We start from the raw sequence: 15,859 nt of genomic DNA, 5'->3' as shown, positions 1-15,859 counted from the left end.
GACTCCCTTTGTTCTGCTTAATCATGAAACAGTCCAGACTTACCCAGCCCTGGATCTGAGCATTCAAACAGTAGTCTCGAAATCACTGATTGCTCACACTTAGAAAGGCTACATCCTTTCACAGAATCCTGAATATGTGTCTTTGCTGATGTGATTTTCTTGGAAACTTAGGTCACAATGTAAAAGATTTTCTCCCTCTACACTGTTTTTGTCCTTCCTCTGACAGGCCACATTTTCTGTGTCCCATCCCAATCCTCGCAGATGCTTTTAACAACTGACAAACAACTAATCAGGTTAGACCACTAATCCAACGCAGCCAATGAAATCTTTTTGACAAAGTGTTATAGTTACATTAATTTGCCCTTGGTATACCATTTTGTACTTATCAAAGCTATTTCTCTTTTCTGGGATTTTGGATTTTTTTTTAAACTTTGGATTTTTGAAATGGCATGAGCCAATCACAGAAGATAAAGGTCCATTTAACACATGAAAAACCTGAGTTGGAAAAGTCCAAAATGAAGCCTCCATCACTGAGTCCAAGGTCAAGAAGCAAATTACTGGGCTTCAGGAACAATATAGGGATATTATGACACCTATACACCTATTCTTTTTATAAGCCAGTTGCTCAAAGGAATTGTACAGTTTTAAAGAAGCTATTTTCCAAAGCCCCATTTGAGTAACAGATTAGTTCAATGTATCTATAAACATCACTCATATAATGTAAGTGACTCAACCACTGGGAGTCTGCCTATGACTGTTGTTGGTAATCCATGATGGAGATGCTGCCACAGAAAGAATAAGCAGTGTACTGGACTACAGGATGATGTTTTGTTGCTGTTTTATATGCAGAAAGGAAAGAAATTCATTCCAATATCTGTCTGCTTTTTACAAAAAATGAAACTTTTTAAACCCTGTATTTATACACATATTTCCCTACGGTATAAATTTCCAAACCACTGTCTTTAAGGAAGAGGATTTTACCTATCAATTGTGACATGATAACTATTTCAGCTTTTCCCAAGCACTTTCCCATTATTTCTCCTCCCTCTAAATGAATGTATTATATTTTTCTATCATTTATAAGGGGCAATAAAAACACTACCCCATTGACTGGAAGAGTGTAGGATGCGGGCATGCCATTTATTAAAATGGAGTTTATCTCACCTCTGGTTAGAATTTGTAGCCATCACTTTTCTGGGGTTCATATCAGTCATTTTAATAAGTACTAGCCACTTGGGCTAACCTGAGGGTTGCGAGTTTATAGCGACTGTAAATCTATTAAGCCACAATTTGCACATAATAAAATGAAACAGCAAGCAGTTAAATGAAAAAGGCTCAATTCTGAGCTGCAGGAACATTTTCCAGGAAAAGTCCCCGAAAAGCCTCCTGCTACTGCCTCTCTGCCTTTGAGAAATTCAATCACGCTGATTGAGGAAACCTGGAGAGAGTTGGCTGTTCCTTCCTCCAGTTCATAATTGCCCTGTAGACCATTTAATCATCTGTAGATGAAACAAAGCGAGTGCTGTAGAGGGCCGGAAGCAAAGGCATGCGCTTATCAATTGCTTCCTACCACCCTGGAGAGCCAGCACCCAAGTGCTGAGCATCCTGCCGGCAGGCGGGGGAGCTGCAGGCAGACTGGATCTTCCGGTTGTCAGTACGGTGGCCTTCCTGAATGCCTTGATTTTATTACAGTAAAGCACACACCGGCCAAGTTTTTAAGAGCTCAGTTCACAGTAGAGAATGAAGTCTTTCTACTTGCTGGAGAATGCAGATGGGCCTGGATAAGACTAGAAAGACCAGAATTTGCTGGGGACAGATTTGACAAGAAGAAGTTGAAGAAATCCTGGCATTGACTAAGCAAAACAAAGTTACTGTGTTCCTCTGAATGACCATCTGCAAATAACTTTCAATATCAGTAGAACATATATCTAGACTACAAATATTACCTGTAATATAAACAATCGGTGCTTATATATGCATATTTGGGCACATCCCCAGAGAAACTGAGTTTTTTTGTTAGCAGTGGGTTTCATTGTCCTGTGTTGGTGGGTGACCCTGGCCTAGCACACAAAAGGTTTGGTCAGAAACCACATGGCCGGTTTTATTAAGTAAGAAAAGAAGACAGACTGGCGAATGGAGACATACTGAAAACCAGAAAACCTGATACATCATGCTAATTGACTTGGAATATTAGTCTTTTGTAAAGCCATGGAATTTGTTTCCTCCTAAATATCGACAATGTTCCCAACATAACATTAAGCCCTATAGGTAACTCTGTGAAGTTGTCATAAACCTCAATACCTAATTTAAAGGATGAATTTGGGTGAACAAAATGTTTACAAAAGAATTCCAGAAAGAATAGTTCCCTTGTTTGAAGCTGTCCATTGGATAATCACAAAATAATCTTCTGTGTTTTTTTCTTTTCTAAGCTTTTCTTGTCAGTGGGAAATTTTGAAAGAATTTTAATTCGGAAAAACACTCACTTCTGGCTAATGCGTGCCAATTAAGTTCTATTCACTGAGTCAACAGTTTTCTGTTACCTGTTCCTTCAGGTAGAACAGAGTCTGATAGTCCTGCCCTTTCCCAGGCTTCTGTGCAGAGCCCTTGGCTGCCTGCAAACAGTAGGGGCACCTGTTTTCTGAGCGAGGAAGGCCAGCATCTGAAATCTTAGGAATGGGCCTGCTTTTGAAAAAGGGGTGCTTGATAAGGCAGTCACGGTGATAGGCAGCAGAAATTTGATAATGAAAGGAGATGCCTAATAGATTAATCTGGTGAGATTTGCCAAAACACAGGGTTTTCTGGAAGATTATCCACACTCCCAACAGGAAGCTCTTTGTTTTGTGAAAAGTCCCCACTTATCATTGTATTCTTTATCTCAATAAGAAACATAATGGTTTGCTTGTTTACATGTATGGTAAGATATATTCAGAGCTGGACTGTAGGGCTGTGAACTCCCTTTCATTTGAAATGTTTCCACCATGCAGGTTATTAACTAAGGGGGAACGAGCACTTGGACACATATAAAATTTAAATCTGCCTTGCTTAGATTGGCAGAAACGACTGTTATTTCATCCACTGGGAAAAGATTTTATTTCCTGCTCAAATACTTTCAGAGGAAAATCGCAAGCTCATTTGTAGCCATCATATATGAATGTGTATGTTTTGAGAGCTAAGTGGTTTGTCTACAGAAATGGACTTCTTGCTGTCAACCGGTCCTTTTCCACTAATTTTAATTATTTCATTAGCTTTTCTGACTCCTTTTATTTGGTTCAGCTTACCGTGAAGTGTGACTTGTGTCTTTACATTATTTACATTGCCCGTGTAGCTCAAATCTGGCCCTTGATGCGTCTTGAACAGTACCACTTTGGTTTCTGGAATTGATTTTTAAATATCTCACACATCCGGCAGGATAGGACTCCCAAAGCCCAGTGCTCCTGCTCTGAAAATAAACAAAAAATATCCCCATGCCTGAGCACAACTTGATTAAAGCTCTCCCTACTCTTTTGTTTTTTTTTTTTAAATAAGCCCCTCTATTGATAGAACTCTTTTTTTGTGTGTGTGCTCATACAAAATAAAGCTTGCCAGAGCAAATAAATATCAGTAGAAATACAGAATTTTTATATGCCATGCTCCCAGTATCTCCCTGCTGAGGTTCAAATGATTGCATCTGAGTTTTAGCAAGACTAGCTAATATTTATTGGCTGATTATAATATTCTGAGCATTGTGCAGGGAAATTTTTAGGCATTTTTTTTTTCATGTAATCCTCACAATTACTCTCCCTTTTACAGCAGGGAAAAGGAATATAAGAAGGTTGGTAATTGCCTAGGATTGCAAAGCTAGCAGTGACAAAATTAGGGCTTGAACGTAGGTGCAGGATTATTCCGAGTGTGTTCCTAACTCCTCCACTGGTTTACTTCTTGGGTCACCTGATTTCCCTTGGGATTCACTATTTCAGGAAACTGGGATTCAGGTAGGGGATGGTTACTCTTATGGTTGGTGAGGAAGGAATGATTCCCAACAGGAAAGTTTGGTGGGTGTGCAGAATCCACTATAGACTGTTCTTTTCTTCTGATCTTTCTGCTGATATCGAAGGCTTTAGGCCACTGAATGACCTTCACCAACCAATAAATGTCATTACATTACATGTGCAAGCAGGAGAGATAGGAGTATGTAGAAATTTGTAAAGGAAAAATGGGGCTGGAAATCTGATAAACTTATCAAAAGAGAGTGAATCTCTAAAGAATTGTCTGTCTAGACCAACTGATGGCTGCAAACAAAAGTGACTCGTTTGTGCAACTGAAAATGTATCTAGCGCTGGGAAAAATGACCACCAGATAACACGTGGCCAGGTAACATATGAAAATTGTATTGTGCCTTCTTCAAATAGGTTGTAGAAGTTGAAAGCACTGGAAACCTAGTCTTTACATTTATAGTTTTTGTTTCACATTTTACTGTTGGTGGAGGCACATGTGGCTTTTCTCTTCTTTTCCAGTCCTCTAGTTAATCCAAATTGGGGCTATTCTTGTCAAAAAATAACTTTTGATGGGGGTATAAATCTATATTGCATATTTTAAAGTTACATTCAAGTGGTCAACTGGAGTCTATGACCTCAGATTGTTCAACTGCTTTCTAAGATCTTTCTTGATTAAAATCTTTACTTAAGGGTAGGATCCTGATGTATTCTCATTTATTCAGCATTTGCCATATACATATATATGTATATGTTTTAAAAGTCCTTCTAATATTGTCATTTTGATCAATCGAAATGGTAATTGTCAGTCATTTTATCTCATGGGCAGCCACACATATTTCCAGTCAGTTTATTTATTTAAGGAATACACCCCTCCCAGTTGTTTCTGAATGGAAACGTATGGCTGCGTGACCAGACCTGAAACTCATGGTATTTCCTTTTCATAGATGTTAAAACACCATGAATAAGCAGGATTCCTCACCATCAAGCACCTTCATGGTTAATTAAATCTCTGCACAGAGACACACAGAAGACCCATGTCTCTGTGGTGTAGTAATGGAGTCCTAGGGTAAACACAAGAACAAAATTGCTTGTTGGGCTTGGAATGTTTTCACTAGAAGCTGACTACTTCAAATAACTTATTTTCCTTGACCATAATTATTTACTTCGACTAGACTGATTTTATTTTCAGGACTAGAAATGGTCATGCACCCTCCAAAATATCTTAGCTATGAGGAGTCCCATAAACACACACACACACACACACACACACACACCTTCACATTACATTCTGGCTGCACATTTATAGAAAGCTTTGAAGCACATGAGCGTCTCCATTTTAAAAGTCTTCTCTATCCAGTTTAAGTATTCAGCACAAACTACGTGAGATAGGATTGTTTTGGTACTATGAGGATTCAGTAATTCTGCCTAGTGTAATGTCTTAGATGGCTTATTTTTACTATTGTTTATTATTTAAATTGTTTTTTTAATTTGCCATATTTGCCTAAATAAATGTCTTTTCCTACTCTGTGTTAATATATACATATTAACTCTATAGTAACAAAAACAAATTCAAAATACATTAAACGTAAGAACTGAGACCATAAAACTCTTTGAAGACAACATAGGCAGAACATTCTTAGACATAAATCATAGCAAAATTTTTTTTTGGATCTGCCTCCTAAGGCAAAAGAAATAAAGGCAAAAATAAACAAATGGGACCTAAGTAAGCTTAACATCTTTTACACCAAAAAGGAAGCCATCAACAAAACAAAAAGACTAATAAACTGGAGGAAATATTTGCAAATGATGGCTGACAACAGGTTAATATGCCAAATATATAATAGCTCATACAACTTAAAATCAAAAAACCAAACATATCAATCAAAAAAGTGAACAGAAAACCTGAATAGAAAAATTTTAAGGGGAATATGCACAAGGCTAACAGGCACATGGAAAGATACTTAACATTGCTGATCATCAGGGAAATGCAAATAAAATCACAGGAAGATATCATCTCATACCTGTCAGAATGGCCATCACAAGGAAATAATATAAATAACAAATGTTGGCAAGGATGTGAAGAAAACAGAACCTTTGTACACTGTTGGTGGGAATGTAAATTGGTGCAGCCACTATGGAACAGTGTGGAGTTGCCTCAAAAGACTAGGAATAGAACCATCATATGTTCCAGCTATCCCACTCCTACGTATAGTCTGAAAAAAAAAGAAAACACTAATTTGAAAAGATATGCACACCCGTGTTCACAGTAGTATTATTTACAATAGCTAAGATGTGGAAGAACACAAGTATCCATCAACAGGTGAATGAATAGAGAAGATATATACATGAATATTTATATACAACAGAATATTACTCACCCTTAAAAAGAATAAAATTCTGCCATTTGCACCAATGTGGATGGACCTAGAGAGTACTATGCTTAGTGAAATAAGTCAGAGAAAGACAAATACTATGTGTTATCACTTATATGTGAAACCTAAAAAATACAACAAACTAGTGAATATAACAACAACAAAAGAAGAAATGGCCTCACAGATAAAGAGAACAAACTAATGGATAACAGTGGGGAAAGGGAGGAGGGGAAGGGCAAGACTGGGGTATGGGATTAAGAGATATAATCACTTTGTATAAAATAGATAAGCAACAAAGATATACAGCACAGGGAAATATAACCATTATTTTGAAATAAATGTAAATGGAGTATAATCTAAAAAAATATTGAATCACTATGTTATATACCTAAAACTAATATAATATTGTAAATCACCTATACTTCAGTGAAAATAATAGAATGTTAGATTTTGCTAATATATTTGAAGTAAGTCCCAAGTGCCCTAGACAACTTGAGCTGACATTTCTTTTCAGTACCAAGAGTAAGAGATCAGTCTTTTCTCACACATAGTGATATCTGAGGCATAGTCAGCAGATGATTAAGTAAAATAGAGTAAATATCTCTCTTGTATGTCAGTCTAGAGCTTGGGAGCCCACTAATACTATTTGAGTCAGACAAATTTCTCAGTCCTCAAGCATGAGTCCTATTTCTCCCAGCTCACAGACCCCTGAGGGCACATACACTACACTTTCCAAATATATAAACGCCCAAATTGTATTAACGGGTGAGTAAGCAATGAGTAAGCATGAGTAAGCAACAGGTGAGTAAGTAAGAAATATTCTTTATGAAATCATGCTCTGCTGTCTTTTATTTATTCAATAAATTGGTTATATGCACACTGTGTGCCTTATAGTGAAGTTGATGCCCAGGAATTGTGAACTTCTGCTGAAAAAAAATTAATTTTTAATGACAATTTCAGTGAAGGCAAGAGAAAAAGTCCTTGCTAGAACAACTCATCTGGGCAAGATCACCAGCTGGGATGGTGAGGCATTGATACTACCGGGAGACATGAGATTCTTCACCCAAAGCGGCTGAGACATGATAAAGCAAAGCCCAATTGAGAAGTCTTATACCCAGTTGTTATAAGCAATGACCTACTGTAGTGACAACCCAACAAGACTCAGGGCAGACTTCTATTCAGCAGCCCTGTGATATTCCAGGCCCTGTGCTTAGAGGCCATGAGAATTGCCCAAATCGATCAGATCAGACTTCCTGCTCTCAAAATCCTTATTGTCAACCAAGAAGATCTGAGTCACAGAGAGATTAAAGACATTTGTTGCACTATGTGCTGGGGAAAGGAAGGAATTCTTCACAGAGGAAATTATACTTGAGCCAAACCTTGAAGGAAAAGTCAAATGTATCAGGGAAAGTCAAGGATGAAGAACATCTCAGGCAGAGGAAAAAGTTTTTGACCCAGAGTGGGAAGGTGTGAGACTACAAGGTAAATCCAGAGGCAAGGCAAATTTATCATAGCTGGAATTCAGTGAGAAGAAAGGGCAAAGAAAAGAGGTAGAACAATGCTGCTAATTCTCCATTAGCGGATTAGTGGATGGCAAAAATAGCTGTGGTCCATCCTATACCAAGTCCATGCAAGCATAAAATCGAATATGCCCTCCTGCAAACTTTATTGTTGCCTGTGGGGTTATAACTCCTGCGATTCTGCCACAGAATACTTGAGCAGTATGTGTCTACGGAAATGGGCAATCTTGAACTAAAACCTAACTATGTCAGTTCTGTGTTATTGCATGACAAATTACCCAAAACTTAGCTATTTAAAACAACAAAAAAAGTTGTTGTCTTGCCATTTTTCTAGGTCAGAAGTCAAGACATGCCATGACTGGATTCTCTGCTCAGGGTCTCACTGGGATGGAACACACGGCCAGTGCTGCTGTTCCCATCTGAGCATCAGAGTTCCCTTCCAAGTTCATGATTATTGGCAGAACTTATCTTCTTGAATCAGCAGGACTGGCATTCCCACTTCTTTGCTGACTTTTAGGCAGGGGACACTCTCAGTTCTAGTGGATACACACACACATAGCCATTGCCTGACCTTCTGTATCTTCAAGCCAGCAACAGAACTTCAAATTCTTCTCATGCTTTGACTCTCTGATTTCTCCTCCACCAACTGAAAACTCTTCCTGCTTTTAGAGGGCTCATGTGATTAGGTTAGGCCCGTCAAGGTAATCCCTCATTTTAACATCTATTGTCCATATCACAGAACCTAAATATGGGATCAAAATTCATCCTATTCATAGGAAGCATGCAGTGTGTATATTGCCATACAGTATACATACAGGCTGGGACATCTTGGGAATTTTTATTTAGCATTCTGCCTACCACAATGAGCCGCTATAATGGCTGTGACTCAGCTTAGTGCAGACAAAGAAGGCAATGAACATTTAAAAGCTCCTCTATATTACCACTTGCCTCTTAAACTTTATCCCACTGGCCTACCATTCCTAAACCTGAAGCTCTCCCACTGGTTTTACTCTTCTAGGTTAACCCACAAACAAGGGGATACTGTCTCTAGAGCTCATATGATAATAGCTTGGGCATCCTTTTCCTTAATATCTCTCTTATGGGCATTGATCTAATAGAGTCACTATTACCACTGAGGATGCTCTAGTAGATGCTCCTGTTCCTGACAGCCATTCATCCATTACTCTTTTTCTGGCAAGAACACCATTATTTTCCTTTAGGGAACCACCTCTCCCCTACTCTAAGTCCACAGGATTTGGGGGGAAATAGGTGGCAAGAATACACAGAAGAACTATACAAAAAGATCTTCATGACCCGGATAATCACGATGGTGTGATCACTCATCTAGAGCCAGACATCCTGGAAAGTGAAGTGAAGTGGGCCTTAGAAAGCATCACTACGAACAGAGCTAGTGGAGGTGATGGAATTCCAGTGGAGCTGTTTCAAATCCTGAAAGATGATGCTGTGAAAGTGCTGCACTCAATATGCCAACAAATTTGGAAAACTCAGCAGTGGCCACAGGACTGGAAAAGGTCAGTTTTCATTCCATTCTCAAAGAAAGGCAATGCCAAAGAATGATCAAACTACTGCACAATTGCACTTAACTCACATGCTAGTAAAGTAATGCTCAAAATTTTCCAAGCCAGGCTTCAGCAATACGTGAACTGTGAACTTCCAGATGTTCAAGCTGGTTTTAGAAAAGGCAGAGGAACCAGAGATCAAATTGCCAACATCCTCTGGATCATCGAAAAAGCAAGAGAGTTCCAGAAAAACATCTATTTCTGCTTTTTTGACTATGCCAAAGCCTTTGACTGTGTAGATCACAATAAACTGTGGAAAATTCTGAGAGAGATGGGAATACCAGACCACCTGACCTGCCTCTTGAGAAATCTGTATGCAGGTCAGAAGCAACAGTTAGAAGTGGACATGGAAAAACAGACTGGTTCCAAATAGGAAAAAGAGTACATCAAGGCTGTATATTGTCACCCTGCTTATTTAACCTATAAGCAGAGTACATCATGAGAAATGCTGGACTGGAAGAAGCACAAGCTGGAATCAAGATTGCCCGGAGAAATATCAATAACCTCAAATATGCAGATGACACCACCCTTATGGCAGAAAGTGAAGAGAAACTAAAAAGTCTCTTGATGAAAGTGAAAGAGGAGAGTGAAAAAGTTGGCTTAAAGCTCAACATTCAGAAAACGAAGATCATGGCATCTGGTCCCATCACTTCATGGGAAATAGATGGGGAAATAGTGTCAGATTTTATGTTTTTGGGCTCCAAAATCACTGCAGATGGTGATTGCAGCCATGAAATTAAAAGACACTTACTCCTTGGAAGAAAATTTATGACCGACTTAGATAGCATATTCAAAAGCAGAGACATTACTTTGCGGACTAAGGTCCGTCTAGTCAAGGCTATGGTTTTTCCAGTAGTCATGTGTGGATGTGAGAGTTGGACCGTGAAGAAAGCTGAGTGCCGAAGAATTGATGCTTTTGAACTGTGGTGTTGGAGAAGACTCTTGAGAGTCTCTTGGACTGCAAGGAGATCCAACCAGCCCATTCTGAAGGAGATCAACCCTGGGATTTCTTTGGAAGGAATGATGCTCAAGCTGGAACTCCAGTACTTTGGCCACCTCATGCGAAGAGTTGACTCATTGGAAAAGACTCTGATGCTGGGAAGGATTGGGGGCAGGAGGAGAAGGGGACAACAGAGGATGAGATGGCTGGATGGCATCACTAAGTCGATGGACGTGAGTCTGAGTGAACTCCGGGAGTTAGTGATGGACGGGGAGGCCTGGCGTGCTGCGATTTATGGGGTCGCAAAGAGTCGGACACGACTGAGCAACTGAACTGAACTGAATCCCTTGCCTTGATCCATTTTGGGCTTCCTAGATGGCTCGTTTTGGGCTTCCTAGTGGTAAAGAATCCACTTCCCAATGTAAGAGACACAGAAGACATAGATTCCACCCCTGGATCAGGAAGATTCCCTGGAGAATGAAATGGCAACCCACTGTAGTATGCTTGCCTGGGAAATTTCATGGACAGAGGAGCCTGGCAGGCTACAGTCCATGGGGTCACAAAAGAGTCAGACACAACTTAGTGACTAAACAACAACAATCCTCTTCCTTGTAATAATAATATTTGAACTCAGACCTGCCTATAAGAGTACAACAACTCTGTAGCCACGTTGATTTTCTCAGGGTATAACCCAGGCTGAGCCTACCAGTGCCAATAAGTCCTAAACTTTCACTAAATCTCTGTAGAAAATGAAGCTCTCTTTCACTGGTGACAGAATGCCTCAAGCAGAGTTTGTTAACCTCAACTCTATTGATATTTGAGTTGCCTCTATTGACATTTGAGGCACACCCCTTTAGAATGTTTTACCTACTGGATGCCAACAGCACTGCCCATCCCTGTCCCCAGTTGTGACAATCAAAAATGTCAACACATTTTGTCAAATATTCCTGGGAGGCCAAACTCACCTACTATTAAGAAATTCTGGTCTATAGATATTGTGTCTAATAAGCCACCAAGAGGAGAGAGGCTTTTTGAAAATTAAACTAATATGGAGAATATGGAGGGGCAAATCCTGATGACATGAGTTGAGCACTTTTGAGCCTTTTCTGGCTAGATATACCATAGGCTTTTTAGTGATAGGCAACAATTAATTTCTTCCTTTGCTTAAGCCTATTTGGCTTAGGTTGTTTGTTTTTGTTAAGCATTTTGGATAATGTAAAGCCTGAGGAAAAAGGAGGCTGACAAATCAGTTTTAATCAATTCAGGTAATGGGAGACTAGGTCAAACTCATAGGAAAGTGAGCTTCTTAAAAATAAGGAATATAGAATCTAATGTTAAACTTCATCGAATTCATAATGCCGTCTTTTTCTCGCCTAGAATGCTTCATATCTAATATGTCTTCATAGGCAAGTAAGTCGTAACTGCCTGATTGATAAATGTTATATGGCCTCTAAAAGTAGAAATTGCCCTAAAGATGTACCCAAGAGCATATTCAGTAGGACTTTTACAGATGCAAGTTACAGAAACAAATCTCCAATTAGCTGAAAGCAATGTATTTAATTACACACACACACACACACACACACACACACACACACGGAAAAAAACAAAAAAGCAAAACAAGAAATAGAGCACCAGAGGTTGGGAAGGCTAGAGATGGAGCTAGTCCCAGGACAAATGAAGCCATTCTCCTCACTTTCTGTCAATCTCTGATGCTCCCAGCATGTCGATTTCTTTGGCCCTTGATATGAAATAGCCTTTTAAAATGACACAAGATATAGCTGCCCATGATTTTATTTTATCTTCCAGCTACAGAGGCAGGACCTCTGCATGTCTATCTCAAGTTTAGACACTTGGCCCAGTGAACTGACTTGGATATGGTATCTTTCTTGGATTAATCAGTCAACTGTGGCTAGTGGATGGACCACCTCGAAGGGCCCATGTTATCTCTAAGTGGTGGTGTGGGGTCATATAAGGACACAGTGGGCTTTCCTGGTGGCTCAGATGGTAAAGAATCTGCCTGTAATGTAGGAGATCCAGATTCAATCCCTGGGTTCGGAAGATCCACTGGAGAAGTGACTGGCTACCCACTCCAGAATTCTTGCCTGGAGAATTCCATGAGCAGAGGAGCCTGGTGGGCTACAGTTCATGAGGTTGCTATGAGTTGGGCATATAAAGACATAGCAAATCCCTGTAGTCTCCATGTGAACAGGGGTGGGGAAGTGGTGTCCTGGGAAGGAATGTCGGCAGTTGTTTTAGAGAGAGATCATTTCAAGGAAATGTATTTGAAACTTTTTCCTTGAAGTCCAAGCAATTAACATTAGGTCTGACTATACTTATATTGTTTCTTCAAGGTTACTTGAGTTCAGTTCATTAGCAACTTGGAGAGAGCATAATGATCTTGAGATGCACAGCCCAGTGAAACTAAATTGAAAAAAGAAAAGAAAGAAAGAAAAAAAAAGGCTTCCTCAAGCACATAGCAGAGCCTCATTAATGGTGGCCCTGTGAAACACATTTTATAGGTATAACTGATGGGACCCAGACCAGGCATTGAAAGTGGTATCTGTGAGCAAGTACAGGTATCAGAGCCTCCCGGCTCTCTGGACAGCTTCATTGTTTGTAGACCTTTAGTTGGGGCTGGAGCTTGGTGCCCTGTTGACGCCAGAATCTGTCTGCCAGGTTCCCAAAGGACTCGCTGGATTTCTGGGTGTACTACAAGTCCCCCTGTGTTAGTGCAGTTTAGAAACTTTTCCATGTTCTTTTTTTTTTTTTCTTTTTGTAAACCCAGTTACACAATGGCTGGGGCTGGAGTGTAAGAGAAAAGAGGCAGAAGGAAGCTGCTGGCTTCCATGGAACTCTAGTTTTCCTCGGACAACAATAAAACATCCCAGGATTGTGGGTTCGTGTCCCATCTGAGTCACACCCAGGTTAGTTTGGGCTTCCCTGGTGGCTCAGATGGTAAAGAATCTTCCTGCAGTTCAGGAGGCCTGGAGTTGATCTCTGGGTAGGGAAGATCCTTTAGAGAAGGGTATGGCCACCTGCTCCAGTATTTTTACCTGGAGAATTCCATAGACAGAGGAGCCTGGTGGGCTACAGTCTGCGGGGTCACAAAGAGTTGGAAATGACTGAGTGACTAACACTTTTACTTTCAAACCTCCAAGCTGATTCACATCACCTAACAAAGATCATTTGCTATGCCAAAGCCTTTGACTGTGTGGATCACAATAAACTGTGGAAAATTTTGAAACAGATGGGAATACCAGACCACCTGACCTGCCTCTTGAGAAACCTATATGCAGGTCAGGAAGCAACAGTTAAGAACTGGACATGGAACAAAAAACTGGTTCCAAATAGGAAAAGGAGTACATCAAGGCTGTATATTGTCAACCTGCTTATTTAAATTATATGCAGAGTACATCATGAGAAACGCTGGGCTGGATGAAGCACAAGCTGGAATCAAGATTGCTGGGAGAAATACCAATAACCTCAGATATGCAGATGACACCACCCTTATGGCAGAAAGTGAAGAGGAACTAAAAAGCCTCCTGATGAAAGTGAAAGAGGAGAGTGAAAAAGTTGGCTTAAAGCTCAACATTCAGAAAACGAAGATCATGGCATCTGGTCCCATCACCTCATGGGAAATAGATGGGGAAACAGTGGAAATAGTGGCTGACTTTATTTTTTGGTGGGGAGAATTCAAAAATCACTGCAGATGGTGATTGCAACCATGAAATTGAAAGAGGCTTACTCCTTGGAAGGAAAGTTATGACCAACCTAGATAGCATATTAAAAAGCAGAGACATTCCTTGGTCAATAAAGGTCCTTCTAGTCAAGGCTATGGTTTTTCCAGCGGTCATGTATGGATGTGAGAGTTGGACTATAAAGAAAGCTGAGTGCCGAAGAATTGATGCTTTTGAACTGTGGTGTTGAAGACTCTTGAGAGTCCCTTGGACTGCAAGGAGAGCCAACCAGTCCATCCTAAAGGAGATCAGTCCTGGGTGTTCATTGGAAGGACTGATGTTGAAGCTGAAACTCCAATACTTTGGCCACCTGATGCAAAGAGCTGACTCATTTGAAAAGACCCTGATGCTGGGAAAGATTGAGGGCAGGAGGAGAAGGGGATGACAGAGGATGAGATGGTTGGATGGCATCACTGACTCAAAGGACATGAGTTTGGGTAAGCTCCAGGAGTTGGTGACGGACAGGGAGGCCTGGCGTGCTGCACCATGGGGTCGCAAAGAGTCGGACATGACTGAGGGACTAAACTGAACTGAACAAAGATCATGGGGGGAGAATTTTTATTTTGATGACTTCTAAACCTTGATCCTGAAAACTCAGCAGTAATTGGAAGGAAGAAAGGAAAAAAAGACCTTAGTTCTTCCACCTATTCTTACTACATGCACAGAGGTCAACACCAATGGTTAGAAAACTTGTAAATGATAGAACATGTCTGCGTGCTTCAGTTGTGTCCAACTCTTTGCGATCCTTTGGACTGTAGACCACCAGGCTCTTCTGTCCATGGGATTTTCCAGGCAAGAATAGTGGAGTGGGTTGCCATGCCCTCCTCCAGGGCATCTTCCTGACCCAGGATTCAAACTTGAGTTTCCTGTGTCTTCTGCATTGGCAGCAGGTTCTTTACCACTAGCGCCACCTGGGAATCCCCAGTACGTGAATCAGTTCAGGTCAGTACAGTTCAGTCGCTCAGTCCTGTCCGACTCTTTGCGACTCCATGAATCGCAGCACGCCAGGCCTCCCTGTCCATCACCAACTCCCGGAGTTCATTCAGACTCACATCCATCGACTCAGTGATGCCATCCAGCCATCTCATCCTCTATCATCCACTTCTTCTCCTGCCCTCAATCCCACCCAGCATGAGTCGTTTCCAATGAGTCAACTTGTCACATGAGGTGGCCAGAGTATTACAGTTTCAGGTTTAGCATCATTCCTTCCAAAGAAATCCCAGGGCTGATCTCCTTCAGAATGGACTGGTTGGATCTCCTTGCAGTCCAAGGGACTCTCAAGAGTCTTCTCCAACACCACAGTTCAAAAGCATCAATTCTTCAGCACTCAGCTTCCTTCACAGTCCAACTCTCACATCCATACATGACCACAAGAAAAATCATAAAGTAGCAAACACTATATCTTTTTTCTGCTACAGTGTAAGAGTTTGATAAGGATTCTAGGCTAAACCAGAGCCAAAAGAAATTTTGAAAACCCAGGCCAACCCTCAGAGCCAAACAGAGAAAAATATGTTATTCTTCCCTCCCAACTTGTGGAGATAAATGGTACACAGATAAGGGGGCCAGATAGTATTTTCTGCACCTCAGCTCCTGGATCTGTTTTTAGTTCTCTGCAAAATGTTTCTGAGGTAAATTAAAGGAAAGACACAAATCTAATCTGTTGGCCTGGTTTTGAAAGTCTTAGACATATTTGTCTAAACAGTGATTTTCAAACATTTTTCTCCTCTAGTGGT

The sequence above is a fragment of the Capricornis sumatraensis genome, chromosome 11 (genome assembly GCF_032405125.1).
Source record: "Capricornis sumatraensis isolate serow.1 chromosome 11, serow.2, whole genome shotgun sequence".
In the NCBI taxonomy this organism is placed as follows: Eukaryota; Metazoa; Chordata; class Mammalia; order Artiodactyla; family Bovidae; genus Capricornis; species Capricornis sumatraensis.
The sequence above is the reverse complement of the archived record's forward strand: the minus strand, read 5'-3'. Positions refer to the sequence as shown.